The sequence below is a fragment of the Lissotriton helveticus genome, chromosome 8, assembly GCF_964261635.1.
Source record: "Lissotriton helveticus chromosome 8, aLisHel1.1, whole genome shotgun sequence".
In the NCBI taxonomy this organism is placed as follows: Eukaryota; Metazoa; Chordata; class Amphibia; order Caudata; family Salamandridae; genus Lissotriton; species Lissotriton helveticus.
In genome coordinates this window covers 915,458,591-915,477,075 of record NC_136069.1, presented here as the reverse complement: position 1 = coordinate 915,477,075, position 18,485 = coordinate 915,458,591, and the positions used below count along the sequence as shown (strand labels likewise).

The 18,485-nt window shown below is 47.0% G+C and overlaps 2 protein-coding genes across 4 annotated transcripts in view; one reads left to right on the top strand and one right to left on the bottom strand.

The window, feature by feature from the left end:
• The window catches only part of CMSS1 (cms1 ribosomal small subunit homolog), a 1,475,838-nt gene that overhangs the window by 773,479 nt on the left and 683,874 nt on the right, over positions 1-18,485 (top strand). The window lies entirely within an intron of this gene.
• Positions 1-18,485, bottom strand: part of FILIP1L (filamin A interacting protein 1 like) — a 795,845-nt gene that overhangs the window by 713,282 nt on the left and 64,078 nt on the right. The window contains exon 1 of one of the 2 annotated variants that reach the window (XM_078657734.1): positions 3,849-3,861. The exons of the other annotated variant lie outside the window; for it this stretch is intronic. The gene's annotated coding sequence lies outside the window, so the exon portion shown is untranslated. Of the gene's footprint in view, positions 1-3,848; positions 3,862-18,485 lie in introns of those variants that run through there. 2 annotated transcript variants of the gene reach the window in all.

Below are 18,485 nucleotides of genomic sequence, written 5' to 3'. Positions count from 1 at the left end.
ATTACATAGGTGTTCGGGCCAGACCATCAGTGCCACCCATATTGGGAAGAGTTCCAGGAAGCCAATATTGGTGTTCAGACCCCATGTTCGCCATACCTCCGGCCACTGTTGAGCGACCCACCTGTTCCCTAGGATGGCGCCAAAGCCCACACTCCCGGCCGCATCCGTCCACAGGCCCAACTCTGCTGATGTTGTCAGCGGGCCGGGCCAGACCACCCTGCCGTTAAAATCCTCCAGGAATGCCATCCATATGAGCATATCCTGGCGAATTTCAACCGATAGCCGAGTGCGGGGGTGCTTCTCCCTCAGCCCCTTCATTGCCTGGGCAATGGAGCGAGAGAAAGGGCGAGCCATGGGGATGATCCTCAGTGCAAAGTTCAATTGCCCTACCACCTCCTGTAATTGCTGGAGGGTGACCTTATCCTTCCGTAAGCATAAGCGTAGTGCCGTTTTGAATTTGTCCACCTTATCCCTAGGCAATCTAAAACACCCCTCCACTGAATCAATCTCAATGCCGAGGAATTCTAAGCAGGTAGTCGGGCCCACAGTCTTCCCGGGCGCAAGCGGGACACCAAAAGCCCGCATGAGCACGCAAAATTCCTGCAATGCTAGTGCACACTCCTGAGATCCCGCTGTACCCAGGAAGAGGAAATCATCCAAATAATGCATGACCTGCTGATGGCCCGTCACCTGTCTCATGGCCCATTCAAGAAAAGAGCTAAACATCTCAAAGTAAGCACAAGATATAGAGCAACCCATGGGCATGCATTTATCCATGTAGAACATATCCCCAAAGGTGAAGCCCAAGAGATGTTGATCCGCTGGGTGTACCGGGAGAAGGCGAAAGGCTGATTCTATGTCTGATTTCGCCATCAGCGCCCCGGGGCCCGTGGCCTGTAATAAGTTAACTGCCTGATCAAAAGAGGCGTACTTCACGCTACAGATACCCTCGTCAATGGCATCATTCAGTGACGCCCCCCTAGGTGCTGATAAGTTGTGGATTAGTCTAAATTGCCCTCTTTCCTTTTTGGGGACAACTCCTAACGGGGAACAGACAAAATCAGGTACCGGCACTTCAGTGAAAGGGCCAGCTATCCTGCCTAAAGATAGCTCCTTGTCAATTTTTGCGGCCACCACAGCTGGATTGTGTCTTACCGACAACTGGTTTTTACAGTGCGCGCTGCCCGTGTATCCCGCTGCCGGGATCCTAAAGCCTTTAGAAAAACCTTCTTGGAGTAGGGTGGCCGATGTGTGGTCCGGGTATCTGTTCAACCATGGAATCATTGCCACAACATCCACTGGAGTGGGGGGGCCTAACTGGTTTGGCTTACAGTGGCTTTCCCCTACCCCTCTGTCCCGTGTTTCCCTGCTTGGACCTACAGGTAGTTTCTGGATGAGAGGGGTGACCACAGGAAGAACATGCATGTCTAAACTTACACGCGGCCCTCGTGCAGGTGCGCCTATTAAAATCCCAGCACACCCCTTTTTTCTCTGGCCCACTGGCCCTAAACTTCCCAGGTACCTCACTCGCTTGGGGGGGCCGAAAGGGCTGTTGAGGTCTAGAGAACACCTTGACCGAACCGAACTGAGGGGGAGGTGCAGTATCTGAGAACTGTTTGTGCCATGCCATGGAATCTACCGTGTCCCATGCCAATGTTCTATTAAATTCCAATGCCTTCCTGAAATTGACATCATACCCTTTCCATGCCTCCCCAGAATATTGTTCACTCCACCCCACAATCCTGCTCGAGTAGCATGCCAATGGTGCCTGTAAATCTGGAGGACGCTCAGCTTTAATAGCAGTGAATACAGCCCATGCTTTCATCCAGTTGTTAAGAGTTTCCTCAACCCTAAATCTAGCACATTGCACCCTCCATTCGCTTGGGAGCATCCACTCTTTTAGTGTTTTCGCCTGCTCCATTTCCCTATTATCTAACAACAAAGAATAAATATAAACGTATTTGTCAGCCCAAATCATCTCCTTCACAGCTAATGACACATGCTGAGCCAAATTCTCGCTCCTAGAAGGTAGAACACCATCCCCCAAGAGCGGCAATGCCACTTCCTTACCAAGTGCGGGCACCGGGGGCGGCTGCCCTTTAGCTCCGTCCAGCTGGGGAACACTTGGACCTGCAAGGGGAGAAGATATTGGCAATGCAACACTGTCGGCGACCGCTGCCGATCTGATTTTTTCCACAAACCTCGCCGCCTCTGCTGCATGGTCTGCAGAATTCGGGAAAGCTCCCCCTTTTTGGAGCCATGGCATCAAGGCCGTTATCTGGGATAACAATTCAGGGGGCATTGAATCTGACTTACCCCCCGGGACAACAGGTACCACTGGGGTTATGCCCTGTGGTACTGGCGCAGCCGGCAGGGCGGGTGCCGGGTGTGGCAAGCCTGTACCCGGGATTGTGGGCACCGGTGGGGGAGCAGGCCCAGCGTCTACTGGTTGACCTACCGGCACCGGGACCACGGGGGCAAGGGGTGTAGGCATGGGTATATGCGGGGGTGGAACGACCGCCGGCGGCACGGCAGGTACCGGCTCTACTGGCCCTGGGGTGGGGGCGGCATCCCTGGGTCTCTTGGACTTAGACTTCCCAGGTGGGGTGACAAAATCCCCCCTTGGCACTGGTGCCACCCTCTTGCGGATAGGCCTACCCGATGGGCCCGGGGCATCCCCATGCCTCTCATTCAACCGTGCTTCAAGCTCATCTACTTTCCCTAGCTGCTGCTTAATTTCACTCATGTCACGCATCATGGCCCGCATCATAGCCTCCATGCTGGACCCCCTTTTTCCACCCCGCGGACCTGGCATGATACCCCCCCAAAAAACCGCAGCCTACTCTCCTAATATCACAACAGGCCAACTCTGTGTACCTTTTTGATGGAGGGTCACCAGGGGGCTTTCAACACCATGCAACGGCGACCGCAACACTAGCGGCTTGTCCGCTTATGTAAGGGGGTGAGTAAACCTAATGTAGACCCACCCGGCCGCCACCAGGAGCGATGAGTGCTAGCCCCCCGTACCCCTCTTACCGACCAGTCCCTTGTCCTCGCCTGCGATAAAAGTCTGCGGCTCCGGTCCACACCCCTTTGCGTGCTGGATGCTCCTACGGTCTGTCCGCTAGTGAATGGCCCCAATAATGTCGTTAAATTGCCTGGAATTAAACAATTATGTTATCACCGTGTACACGCGACATTCAAAAATAACACTCTTTCGAAGGCCAGGACACTTCTGAACCCGTACCTGCACTTATTCACAAGGACTGTAAGGATATGCCCGATAAAGCACTTACTAAGTAGAATTACAACAATACATTGGTGAAAAATCTTTCCAAATTGTCACCTCACTTTCAGAAAATTGCACACTTTGTGTCACACCCAGTACAATGAATTATAAAGAAAAACACTGCAGTGTAGCGTGGAAAACAATTAGCTATCTATAAACATCAATTCACTTTGTCTTATAATTGTAAAACAATTCTGCAGCCCAATTTATAAGAATTCATTCACTTTTGTTAAAAAATTGCAATTCTTTCTCTTCTTATTACCGATTTACACTTTAAATGGGGTCTCCCATTCAGGTCCTGCCCTGGTCGACCCTGCTTCGCCTCTCTGCTTAGTAGACCGTCTTTTACCCCGGCCTGTGACTACAAGCGCGGGAAACCGGAAGGCGCGAATCGAGGCAACAAGATGCTTCACAACAAACTGCCCGCTCCGTCCCTTATTGTGTAAATAAATGCTCCCGCAACCCGCATCTCATACATGCGCCGTGTTCACAAGCTCCTCTAGCCCTGTTTTACCGGTCTTTATTATGAGTCGGCTTTCCCCCGTAACCGGCCGCTCACCAAACACACTGGCTGGCCGATGCGCCGTCGCTGGTACACCCGCCCTCGCACAATACCTCGATGAGCCTGGGGCGGCCCGCACCACTCTCCTCAGCCGCTCTTGCCTGCTCCTACACCGGCGCCACGAGTTCCCCGACGGGGTCTCCTCTCGCTGTCCCGACGCTGCCCCGACGCGGCTCCTCTTGCCCGATACTGCTGGCTCCACGCGGCTCGTTTGCCCACGGCGCCGACCCCAACAACCTGCAAGAGAAAAGGGAAAAAATCACAAAACAAAGAAGCCCCGAGCGCGGGGCACACCGTTCAGCGAGGGAGCGTCCAGGGACAAGGGGGTCTCCTGGGCGCTCCCCACCTCTTTATTCCCGAGGGGCCAGGCGGCCCCTCCTTTAGCCCGCCCCCCCTGACCCGGACCTTCTACCTTGGATCCGGGTCAGGGAGGCCGCCGGCCAATCGGCGGCGGGTCGCGCCCCCCAGGGCACGCCCCCACCGCCGAGTGACAACAATGGGGGAAAGGGGGGGGCGACGGTCGCCGCGCCGCCATGCGTGCGTGGGGGCCGAGGGCCCCCCCTTTTCATACTGTCTTGCAAAGTAAGTTATATATTATTTTCTTTGCTTGCTGACTTGATTTCTCTTTCTATATGCATCTCAGAAAACATTCCAAGCAAGAGGCAACAACAATACTTGTTTGCATGGTGTTGCGCTTTAAAATGTTTTTTTTAGCTGATTCTCTAGGTGCAGGCACAACAGATTATGACTATAATTATCCACAAATGCTTACTAAATCTCAAGTCTTGCTCGCGGCCAATAGAAATCCATCTCCTGCCATAAAATGGTCTGCCTCTTCAGCGCACCATCCTGTAAGGTCATATGGCTGACCATCTTTTTTCATTATCCACACCAGCGCCAATATGTTGCAGACACAATGCAATACCTAAAGGTAGCATATACCTTCTTCCTATAAGGTGTCTTCAACCTCAGGTCAATTCCTGGTCTGTGGTTTGGACCCAAGTCTAAGTGAATGAATTATACAACCTGTAGTCATGGCCTGGAATACTGTATCAACAAAGGCCTCTTTAGTACCTTGTCCTAGCAGACCCTACCAATACTTGTTCTCTTGGTCCAGTAATATTTGTTCAGTGTTTTGTGCTTTTCTTTACTACACATGTTGCCCATATAATGGTATTCATTGATGAGCCCTGTGTAAAAAAATTCTCTGAATATGAATAATGGGCTTCATCAGTGGCTACAGGAGACTGGCTAAAATAGTTGTAAGTAAAAATTTACAGTTGGCAGTGAGGACCACAATACATGGTTATGATGCAGGAGCATCCATATATTTAGCCTTTTTTAAGAATTACTGTATGGTTTGAGGATTCTTTTAATGTGTGAGACTCTTTTTTTAAAATCCATTCATAGTCTTTCCGAAGTGTGTCCTCCACCTTTGGAGTAAAAATTGAAAACTATTGAGGTCTAAGACTGCACTAAAGATGTAACTGTTGCAAGATCTTTGAAGACATGGTTAACATCTTTTTATTATCTCTTGATTGAAAAAGCATTTATTAGTATAACTGGTGGAGATATTGGTGCTTCTTAAAATCTTTATACCTGCCTGGCTGTTAATGCGCTGTGGCATTTTGTGTATATTTTTTTTCCACACAATTTTATTAATTTTTATAATTCTTGTCGGTACATATAACTTGTACAGTCAATATTTGGGCCGTTGTCAAAACATATAAGAGTAGGTCAACAGAGTACATGAGAGTCCGCTGTCTCTGCATTGACATTACGTCAGATGGACGCTGTAGAACCAATTGCACACAAACATGCCCATTGTATACATTCGTATTAATAACGGGTTGATAGACTTGACCATATTTTCAATACTCGTTCCAAACTCTAATTTGTCAAAACGGTGGCATTTTGTGTATATAATAATTTACTTTGCAACAAGTTGGCCTCTAGTCTTTTGTCTGTGGGACAAACATTGCCTTCTTTGTATTAATATATTTCAAGGTTGTTTTGCTAATGTTTCGGATTGGTTTTGGTAGTTGCAGATCTTTGATTTTCCCTATGTTATGACACTCAGGGGAGTTTAGTCACTTTGGCCTTTAACCTTGTTTGGCATCTAGGAACTGAAATGTAACTGAGACCTATGATGCAATGAGCTTAACACCATCTAATAGATAAATTAGGCAGTCAGCCAAACAGCATCCAAGAATAAAAGCAGTTGTACTTACATAGCTAATGACACTTAAGTTCAGCAAGAGCACAGCATTTACTCATTGCCTGCTGGCTGCAACATGCTGGACTCTGTTTTTGTATTACCCAAAGAAGGCAATTCCCATGAGCACGTGCCTTGATCTTTGGACTACTGGTCCCCTGCTTTACTTTTAGCCAGCAGAGTGTATTTCTTTCACTTAAAAATGACTATTCCTGGAGTCTAGATCCAGATGTAAAGACCTAACTGAGCCTGGGCTGCAAGGTTTGGGTGAGCTGAAGGTGTTGAAGAAGATTGCGTGGGAGGCCAAGATATGTTGGCGTGCTGTAGCCCAATAAAAGAGTATAGAAAATTGGGCTGCAGGTTTTAGAGGAAGCAGACGGATAATCTTTTGGGAGTTGGTAGTAGTAGAAAGCAGGTACTTGAAAGTTTAGTTTGGAAAGATGCCATTTTGTATATCCCTTGTCCTCATCAATTCTGCATTACCTGGAGCTATTTTGGCATTGGACATGTTAGTGTGAGGAATGAAGCGGGTTACCGCCAACAGGTAAACAGTAAACACACGATCGAATGAGTATAAAACTCACTCCATGTCCGATCGAATGAGTAATGAGTATAAACCTCACTCCTCGTCCTCTCCAGGCCAGATCACCCATCCCCAGATGTTTGCATTAATCATGGTTTACACTGGTGTTTAATGGATATTTGAATGCTGTTGATATTGTTGTGAAGCACACTCGAGTGGCTTTGGGAACCCACAGAACTACACACAAACATGAAACAAAATAAAATCCTTTCCTCCTTGATCTTGTGGCGTCATGGAAGGTTTTAGACACAGAAGTGTATGTGCAGTGGAAAAAACACGAAGAAGACTCTACTGGTCGGGTGAAAATAATAACTGAAAACGAATAAAGTCTGACCATCCTTCGAAAAACAACTAATGCCAGAAACATAGTCTTGTAAAAACACATTGTAACTGATCAGTTTTAATGTCCGTTAGAGAAACAGTTGTAAACTCAACAAAACCTTGAAAACCTTTTTATAGTGTGTCTAGGATGGAAGCTTCATAAATGTCTAACAGCAACATCTCAAATTAGTTTGACCTTGTTTACAATGTTTCCTTAAAAATAAGACTTGTTTAGACATGCTTTTCCGTGTTGTCTGTAAACTACTTTTGATGTAGAAGCTTCAATTTGTGAGTCATTGCTTCCATGGATAATCTTCTTTTTCGCCTGCCAGCAGTGCAATTTTTAGGAAATCCATGACCAACATGTTTACAAAGAAATACAAAAAGAATTCTAATTTGTGTGCATTTCGGCAACATCACTCCTTAACAGGCATGAAGCAGCGCCTTTTGCATTCCAAATAGCTTAAAGTGAACAAACATGTGGTACCAGTGTAAGAATGTTACGAAGGGAGACATGGTTCAGCTTACAACAAGAAACCGCCCAAATCGTACCTTCTGGTCAACTGCTTGACCCACTGGATTCCAGGCCGTACTGGCCATAACAGACGTAGAGCATTTCGTGGGAGGCTGGAAGGACGGGGGCAGGTTTTCCAGTGGTGAGGGGGGGGGGTTCGGGGGTTGTGCAGTGGATGCTGTTACATCGGCTCCAGTAACAAAAGCAGCAGTGCCTCACAGTTTGCTCCCCCCTGTACTCCGGGAGGGCTGGTCCGGCAAAATTGTCAGGGCTGCTATGGGTTCCCAGTCTGGCTCTCACTGGATTACTGGAATCAAGCTGCAGATGTTCTGCTACATCGTTGGAGCTTGTAGCCAATCAATCAATCAATCACAACACTTGTAAAGCGCACTAATCACACGTGGGAGTCTCAAGGCGCTGGGGGGGTGAGGGGAGCCGCTACTGCTTGAATAGCCAGGACTTGATTCGCCTTCTTAAGGTAAGCTGGTCCTGTTTTAGTACAATTTCATTGGTAGTAATGTAACGAAGGCGCACTTCATACACATTTATAGTCAGATAAGGACATATATTTGGGGGTTTATATTTCAAAGAATTAGCACTTGGAGAGCTACCAATTTGGATTGGTGCCTCTCGGGATATATACGCACCCTACTACCTAGGTTCACAATAACATAAGGTATGTCAAAGACATTCTTTATGTAACACAACTTTTTATACACAGAATATCCCGGCACTCAGCTGTAATTTTTCTAGGACAATTATATGTTATGTCTAACACAAGTAACATTAACTGTTCTCAAATGTTCACAAACTACCAACAAATTAGGTTCTCATAAGAATGGATGATTTATTTTTAAAACAAAGTATAAGTCATCTCATTATTGACAAACAAGCATAAGGTTTAACAAAAAGTTGGAAATGTCCCTGACAAATGGAGGACTGAAAGCTGAGCACAGAGGAGACGCGATTTTGTTTCACGGGACGCTAACATACGAAATCAGGCCTATCAGAGTCTGATTCTTTCTACATTGTGACTGGAATATGTTTTTAAATTGATGTACGCAGTGTCTTTTCGACTCTGACTGTGACGAAAAAACTATGTATACTACCTGGCTTTGATCCAGACAGACGGACAATACTGAAGTGTATAAATGAAAAATCAAATTGATAATATCGAAGATTGATATGTGATAGTGGCAATGAATGAAGAACAACGTAAACTAAGATAATAAAATCTGATGATCTTTTGAGAAATCTAGAAGCCTTGAGAAAGTCACATGACGTGACGAAACACGTGTCGGCTGTTGTCGTTTGTGGACCCGGGAGAGGAGGACATATAACTGCTGCTAGTATTGAATAAATATCCTCCATTTGTCAGGGACATTTCCAACTTTTTGTTAAACCTTATGCTTGTTTGTCAATAATGAGATGACTTATACTTTGTTTTAAAAATAAATCATCCATTCTTATGAGAACCTAGTTTGTTGGTAGTTTGTGAACATTTGAGAACAGTTAATGTTACTTGTGTTAGACATACCATATAATTGTCCTAGAACAATTACAGTTGAGTGTCGGGATATTCTGTGTATAAAAAGTAAGCTGGTCCTGGTTCTGCCGTAGGAGGATGGGGAGGGTGTTCCAGGTCTTGGCGGCGAGGTGGGAGAACGATCTGCCGCCAGAGGTCGCTCTTCGGATGTGGGGGGCGGTGGCGAGGTCGGCGGAGCTGGCTAGTAACATTATGGTGTGATAGCCAAGTGCCCGAACAGTCATCCAGGGACCTGTAGTTCATAGGAAGGACTTGTTCAGCCACCAAAGATAATATTCCTACAGAGCGATGGCCTACCTGGGATTAAATGCTTTGACAGACCCATGAAAAGCAAGACAACACCTTGCGAAGTATCCCCTATTGGAACAAATTGGCCTGAGCCATGCTGGAGAAACCAAATAGAGATAGCCGGGATAGCACTGATGTGATATATTGTCTTCCTTTGTGGCGAGCCAAGGTTTAGTGGAACAATGTGGAAAACGAGATATAAGTTAGCCAAAGTATTCCAGGTATGTGGTTCCCTCCCCAGGAAGGCATTCTCTTTCACAGAGTTTGCATAATTAGTTCTCATTTGAGGCGCTTGTAGAAAACTAGTGCCTCTGCGATACAGTGTGGATCAGAGGTAGATTGTACAGTGTGAATCCCCAGCCACTATCTTTCAAGCAATCCAGGACATTCATCGAGCTCTCAGAGAGAAGATAGGTTGCCTAGGTGTTGAAGTATTGCTTCTCTGACAGTACATTCGCCATCTCGCAGACTGTACAAAAGGACAGTGGCGGCTGTGACATAGGATCAGGGAGGAAGACAAAGGAGAGATCCACACACGCAATGCAGCAGCCTCAAATGTAGTGCTCACTGCCCCGTGTGTCGATAACAATTTAATTCGGTTTTGTTTTCTTCAAGGCCAGGGATGAGGTAAAAGCAGGTCAGAGACCTCCTCCGCATGTGCTGGCCGGGGCGAGGAATATTGCTCGCCCTGGAAGCACATGCGGAAAGAGTGATGTCATCCTGAAGGGAGTGGCCAAAGAAAGCTGAAAATGCCTGGTTTCAAATGGGGCGCCTATGCTGCGCCCAAGGCGTTTTCCGCAGCGCGCCACTGATATAAATGGCAAAGGGCAGGGCAGTGGATGGCAACAACTGGAGCTCTCCCCTTGCCTTCGGCTAGTTCCATGCCTCCTAGTTGGACAATGGGAGCTGAGGGAGTGGGCTGCAGAAGAGCCCGCCGGCCGCCGCGCAGCTCTGACTCCGGCACCAGGACTGATGGCATGCAGCTAGTGAGATGTCACTTGGTAAGTGGACCCTGCAAAATTAACAGTGCGTATCCCAGGCTTTAACCATACTACACCCAATACAGATGGGTCTCCAGTTAATATTCGCCTAATACATTTCTACTGAAACAATTACTTTTACACGGTCCTGAGCCCTGTCGGGTTGGAATTATCACCGACTAAGCGACCTTCGGATCTCTTCCAATCTTGTACAGCCCTGAAGAGTCGTAGGCAGACTGTGCCACACACGACGAAACACGTGTCGGCTGGTTCTTCGTGTGTCTGAACATTAAAGACACCTCACACCGAGGACGAATCTGTTATTATTTTGAACTACAGTACTGCATATGGTATTTTCCATGCATTTGTCTCCCTAAACTGCATTTGATGTATGCTTGAATTTCGTTTTACTTACTTATGAGTGTGCATGGGCCTTTTGTTCTTGTACCGATACAGTGCCAATCTATGTTCACACTGCACTGAGGGGTTACAGGTTTTTCTCCCCTCGCCCTCCTGCACCTCAGTTTTCCACTGACCATTTACTCCTTTGAGTTTTAGCGTCAACGTAAGGCAGTGCGCCCCAGCCCTAGAACAAAAACCTTTCTTGACCCTCACCATTAGATACGCCTCTTGCCTCAACAATGTCGATTCAGTGTCTCCTCCTCTTGGATTCAGTTTTATTGCGCTTAAGACTGTCCATTTAAATTTTTTCTCAGTATGGTTCTTTTCAATGAAGTGAATGACCATCGGCGCAGTAGCTACCTTTGTTTTGATTCTTGAGCGGTGTTGCACAATGCGCTGTTTGATCTCTTTATTTGTCTTGCCGATATCAAGCTTTTGGCACGGGGATATGATGGCATATATATCACATTCTTTGTTTTGCAATTTGAGAACTCTTTCCATGTCCATTTTATGTTATTTTGTGAAAACTCGATTTCTTATATAGTTCTTTCGTTCACAGAGCAAATGCCACATTTATGGTGACCCACTATTGGTCCGAGATTCCATTGAGATCTTAAGTCTTTTTTTCTTCCAGGTGAAGCGATCTCGGCCCAAACTATTTGTTGTCTGATGCTGGGACTTTTCCTCATTGCAAACAGTGGTGGTGGTAATGGGTGTTCCACATTTTTCATGAGATGCCAGTTTTTCAAAATGATTTGACATCATTTGTTGCTGCCAGGTCCATAGGTGGATACACAATTTAATTTATCCAACTGCTTTTTTGATTTCTTTGTAAGGAGACTGTCTCTAGGTGTAACCCACGCTCGTTTCATTGCGTGTTTAACCAATTTCTTTGAGTGCTCTCAAGCTTTAAGTTGATTGCACAGTACACCAGCATGAATTTCTTAGTCTTCCTTTCGTGAACAATTCCGCATGATTCTCATCAGTTGTCCATACTGTAAATTGGCCTTTAAACATCTGGGATGGAAGCTCCTGTAGTGTAGAATGGTATTCTCATCTGCTGGTTTCTTCTGATATGACATTGTTAGTTCATTGTCAATGGGCTTGACTTCAGCATCAAGAAATGTTGAACACGTAGTATTTTTGGTAAGAGTAAACTGAATGTCAAGATGCCTGTGAATGATCCAATCATGAAAAGGCCTTATCTCTTCTTATAACCCCTCACGAGGACACCCCCTGTTACATGTGTTGTTACACCCTAGGTTTTAATTACAGCCTAAAGGCCCTATTTTCTTAAAGACCTTCAGAAAGTACACTCTCTTGGTCCTAAACTAGGTTGGCAGTGGTGACTTTACTAGCTAGCACATCTCACATTTATATCAGACCTTCTATAAATTTCTCTTCATTAGCTCCGCATAGAGTAAAACATAATCCGGAATTAATATAATAATTCTTTTGTCACATTTCAAAGCTACTAATTGTATATATGGACATAGCTATTTGAATGTACTCGGTGTACTGTTTTGCATGCAATGCATTATGGATAGGGTGGATTTACCATGATTTCTGCAGGGTGCAGTACCATATGTGACCAAAAGTTTATGATGCTCACTGGGGACCTCAAGGAAAAGCTTGCGGTACTGCACCTAGACGAGCAGGGCTGGTGCCTTGCTCACTAGGGACGTCTAGGAGCAGCTTGCGGTATTGCGCCTAGACATGCAGTGCTGTTGCCGTGCTCACTAGGGACCTCGAGGAGCAGCTTGTGGTACTGCACCTAGACATACAGTGCTGGTGCCTTGCTCACTAGGGACCTCGAGGAGCAGCTTGCGGTACTGCACCTAGACATGCAGTGCTGGTGCCTTGCTCACTAGGGACCTCTAGGAGCAGATTGCGGTACTGCACCTAGACATGCAGTGCTGTGCCTTGCTCCCCAGGGCCCTCTAGGAGCAGCTTGCGGTACTGCAACTAGACCAGCAGTGCTGCTGCCTTGCTCACTAGTGGCCTCTAGGAGCAGCTAGTGGTACTGCATGTAAATTTCCCTTCATCAGCTCCACATAGAGTACAACCTAATCCGGAATTAATATAATAATTATTTTGTCACATTTCAAAGCTACTAATTGTATATATGGACTTAGCTATTTGAATGTACTTGTGGTACTGTCTTGCATGCAATGCATTATGGGTAGGGTGGATTTACCATATATTCTGCAGGGTCCAGTACCATAAGTGACCAAAGGTTTGATTCTCACTATGGGACCTCTAGGAGAAGCTTGCGGTACTGCACCTAGATCAGCAGTGCTAATGCCTTGTTCACTAGGGACCTCTAGGAGCAGCTTGCAGTACTGCACCTATGCATGCAGTGCTGTTGCCTTGCTCACTAGAGACCGCTAGGAGCAGCTTGCAGTACTGCAACTAGACATGCAGTGCTGGTGCCTTGCTCACTAGGGACCTCTAGGGCAGCTTGTGGTTCTGAACCTAGACAAGCAGTCCTGGTGCCTTGCTCACTAGAGACCTCTAGGAGCAGCTTGCGGTATTGCACTGAGACATACACTGCTGGTTCGTGGCTCACTATGCAAGCATTTGCAATGTACTAGGTCTTGCATTACTGAAAGTATGAGCTATTGGCGTTGCATTATTATTTTCAATGTCAATACCTCGACCTATCAGTAATGGGAGACCTATTGCATTGCAAATGCTTGTTCTAAGACTGCCATAAGTACAGTCAGTGGATGGTTCAAATGGGGAGCAGCACTCTGCTTTCCCTCTACCGAGGCAGTGTGCCTCTGGAACAGCCTCCCACTGCGGATTTTTAATGCGACGAGATGTTAAAACTGTATTTCTTCCCATAGTAACCCCAAACCTTCGCACTCCGTTAACGGTTCCTCAGAGTCATGATCCTAGAATGTTGGCAGCGGACAGGATCTGTATATAATGGTGTACAAATATTTTATAAATCCTGCTCACCATAACAGAAGGGCTTGGGCACCTTTGAGAATTTAAAAACTACTGTTGGGAAAATATATAGAAATGGTTGAACATAGATAACTTTCAGACCACTCGATACACATGATGCAATAACTCCCGAACCAACCATTCCTTCCCGTTATTTTTTGGATTACTTTTAAGGGATCAATCATAGACGTGCTTCGTTATCATCATATGAGGCCATAAAGTACTGTATAGTAGGCGGTGCCAGAGAATTATGTGTGTCATCAAAACGAGATATGCATGTTCGCTGTGCAGTCTCTTAATGTCAGTATTTAAGCTACATTATTCCTGCATCGCCGGAATCCAACTGTTATGTCTCCCTGGTCCTGGTATTTCCTTTATCCGGAGTCTATAAGCACGCATCAATCTCTTCGGTGGCTGGACTGTCTTTGCAGCTTCTCCATCTTGGGATCTGTGACCAAAAACCAAACAGCGCGAGGTTTCAGTTTCCATTGCATAAGCAGACAGGAATTTCAGGATAAGTGCCAAAGAGTGATTGGAAAAAATTACAGGAAAGATGATTCATTAATCACAGATTCCATTGTGATCCGGCAGGCGTGGGTTCTTGCTGTACATGCGGGGTTCGAAGTGGGGAGCTAGGCCGTAAATGTTGCGTGCACGTGTTCTACGTGTACACGACGCTTTCCTGCCTCTGAAGTTTCAGGCAGCCTAGCCCATGTCAGAATAGAATTAAATTAAACAGTTAATGTCAAACAGTTCATGTCACTGAATTTTTACCTTGTGTGTGTGTGTCTGTTTTCAGACCCTTTGACCCCTATCGAGGCCTGGCGCCTGGACTGTGTAGTTTTAGTGAAGTCGAGGTACAAAAATGCTACATAACAACCAGATTATTTCAAATGTGTGACAGTTGCAACCCTTTTAAAAATGCACACAACTAGGAAGGGAATTTGGCAATCCGGTGTTCTAAAGCGGCCTTTTGCCTCGCTTATTAATTGGGGTGGTTTGCGGTGCTCTAATCATTTACATTAAGGTGCCCTGTTGCTGTGCTTCGTGGGAGTAGCTGTATTTCTGCGTTTCACTTGGAGGGTGGGGGGGGGGGGGGGGGCATGGGGGGTGCGAGTAGAAAAACACCCAAATGAGACTGGACGATTTATTTACCATTCTAACTAGACGATTTTAATACTTTCTTATCGTGTATTTCCGGGAGCCCTTCCCATAGTCTCTGCAAAAATACAAATGAGGGCATGTTAGGTATGCGTGGAGGGCATCAACAGGCTAAGAGTGGTCCTCGCAGGCACTCACTTCAGGTGACTGGGACTCTTCCGATCCCTCCTGCAGGCAGACCGCACACCTCAAGCTCAAGCTGCCGGTACTTCTACAAGCCCTGCCCGAAAACCTTGTGAATTATGTGCTTCCCAGTTTTACATTAGATATGTTCGATATGCAAGACTGTGGATATGCACATATCCTACTTGGCAAGTCGCCATAACCCAGGCTTTAAGTGGGCCGGATCTCTCCAGGTCTCATACCCCTTAGTAATTAAAAACAGCCATTGAAACGAAGCCACAACCCTAATTACTTAGGCTATACCCCTTTTTGAGACCTCTCATCTTTTACACCCCACTTAAAGCCCTATGGGCTAATTTGGAAGACTCTAACCTTACCTTGGATTGCTGGTGGGTTCAGCTCTCTGCTGCCGCTGTTTGCCGCTGCGACTTGCCGGACCCGCTTCGCGGGTCCCGCTGCGCGGCTGACAGCCTTTCTACGTGACTCTGATTTGGGCGTTTCTACTGACCGGCAGGGCTGCGAGCTTCTAGCGGGGGACTCCGAGGACCAGGAGCCCCCGCGCGCCCGTCACCACCTGGGCTGCTCTCCCTGCCGGCTCCACCCCCATCCTTCCTTCAAAACCGGCGGCGGAACCCCGGTCAAGCGGACTCCTTTGGGCTAATTTGGAAGACTCTAACCTTACCTTGGATTGCTGGTGGGTTCAGCTCTCTGCTGCCGCTGTTTGCCGCTGCGACTTGCCGGACCCGCTTCGCGGGTTCCGCTGCGCGGCTGACAGCCTTTCTACGTGACTCTGATTTGGGCGTTTCTACTGACCGGCAGGGCTGCGAGCTTCTAGCGGGGGACTCCGAGGACCAGGAGCCCCCGCGCGCCCGTCACCACCTGGGCTGCTCTCCCTGCCGGCTCCACCCCCATCCTTCCTTCAAAACCGGCGGCGGAACCCCGGTCAAGCGGACTCCTTTGGGCTAATTTGGAAGACTCTAACCTTACCTTGGATTGCTGGTGGGTTCAGCTCTCTGCTGCCGCTGTTTGCCGCTGCGACTTGCCGGACCCGCTTCGCGGGTCCCGCTGCGCGGCTGACAGCCTTTCTACGTGACTCTGATTTGGGCGTTTCTACTGACCGGCAGGGCTGCGAGCTTCTAGCGGGGGACTCCGAGGACCAGGAGCCCCCGCGCGCCCGTCACCACCTGGGCTGCTCTCCCTGCCGGCTCCACCCCCTTTTCCCATCAGCCTCACAGACATAAAATAACAGTAACATCCCCGCTGCGCGGGAGTGCGCCGGGAGAAGCCCGGGACAAGGGCGGGACCGTCTGTGGCCGTCAGGGGCCGAAGGAGGCCGGGCTGGGCCACCACCCCTGGTCAGTGTGAAACTCCATCTACCATAGTAAGTGACATAGCTTCCCCTGTACTGTCTCGTTGCCATTATGGCAACTGCTGCAAATACAAGTCCTGCAACCAGCCACTTGATGTCTCTTCCCACAGAGTCTGGCCCCTTGGCCATCGGTCCTTTAGATAAATTCTTTTTTAATCGCTCACTTGTAATAGATAAGGAACTAACTTTGGCAGAGAAGCGTGCCGAGCGCAGGCTTTCTATCGAAATACTTAAGAACTCTACGGACAAGTTTCCAACTGTAGTCTATCCCACTTTGGTAACCCCTCTATCATCAGTGAGCATCCCGGTTACAAACAGAGTCTCTGAGGCCTCGGGGGATAAATCAACCGAGACTGTCACAGCAGTTTTAAACAATACCAGTGGTAGTATATCTGACATACTATCGCATACTGATGCGGGACCTCACGTTGTATCGTTTAATTCTAAAACTGGGGCTAAAAGGAAATGTCCAGTTACTGTTAAAAGGTGTAAAAAAATGGTCCAACCACTACCAAAAATCAGGAAGTTACATAAACTTGTGATCAGTGGGAATCCAGTGAAAGAACCAGCGCAAAGAACAGGACGTGTAACACCAACTATTCCTACTTCCCAGGATATCCAAGATAAAGTGGACAATTCCGGTTCTGTTCCAAAAGAATTAAGTAATGATAACGTTGTACTATTGGCAAATGTGCTTCCAGAATTGGAAAAAATGTTTAGACTGGTACTTATTCCCATTGAGGATAGAATTACAAAACTCACAGATAGGTTAAACCACTTTGAGCAATCAACTTTAGATAATTTCTATTCTACTAAATCCCTGATTAAAAAGAGTAGGTTGGAAATAAGCTCAAATTCTCAGGTTGCAAATATTCCCCACACACAGGATAAGGGTAAAAATACAAGAAATGGCTCACCTTTACCCTCCAAACAAAATAAACCCCCAGTTAAAGTCATCACAAATCCACTAGTTAGGGTTGAGAAAGCTACTTCAGGTTCTGAATTATCACAGTCCAACTCAACACATCCTGTACAGTCTCCATTACCCCGGCCGCAAAATCAACCAGCCGTTGTTAACGTTGTGGCTACTTCGTGCCAACAAGCGGGTAAAGCTTCAGCTCTTGTGAGCACAATTACCAATACATGCAAACCTCCTAACATCACGGGGGTAGGAAATAGGGACAGTGTTAACCAGTCGGCTGCTAAAGCCACAACAGCACCCCTTGCTAATAATAAACAGGTGCAGAAACCAGTCCCCCAACCTCCTTCCCATGCTCCCAAACCTATCCCAACGCCCTTGCAAAAGCCACCTCATAGAAAACCCCCGATCAATCTTACTCCAGACTCCTTCCCCTATGTGGCAGTTCTCATCAACGTACCATCTTTACCCGCAGGGCAAAGGGAAAATTTCCAGATGCTTAAAAATAAGACCATGCACTGGTTAAAGGAAAATCGTCCTCTGCCGGGTGACATTGATGGGTTAATAATAGGGGCAAGGAGAATAGACTGGATGGGTTATACACCTAAAACCCTGGGGGGAGACTGTATAGTGGTTAATTTTCAAGATCCTAGGGTGGTGGGATGGATAACAAGGCAAGGATGGGGAATAAATAAGGGCGGTATTGGTATTGTGGACCTCACCTTCTTTTACCCCAGATCAACAAGTGTAACCACAAGCTTATTCAACGAGCCAATAGCCCCCCCAAAGGCGCAATGGCCAGTGACTTCTTTACCACCTCCTCATGTCAGTTTCAATTGTACCCCACATACACACAATAATCCCCATGTAGGATGGCAGGACCCAGGGTGGGGCTATTGACATACTGGTACTGATAACACAGGTGGAATTATAAAAGAAGTAGAGGAGCTAGGCGATGTCTGTGGTAACATCATTGCTACAGACATCAAGGAGAATAGCAATGAGGCCGGGTGTGTGGTCGATGAATGTGGTTCTAGAGTATTAACAACAAAACCGAATGTCTTACACCCTGTAACAGATGATTTAGCTGTGGTCACAGTAGATGACCCAGAAAGGCTGGCAAACCTAACGGGGATATCGATGTCGTCCCATGAATCTCCAATTGTTAAATCTAGGGATGGGACAAATGTAGATATTGGTACCTTTTTGTCCTGGAATGTCGCCGGATTGGCTAGCAAGTTGGACTCCCAACTTTGGGTGG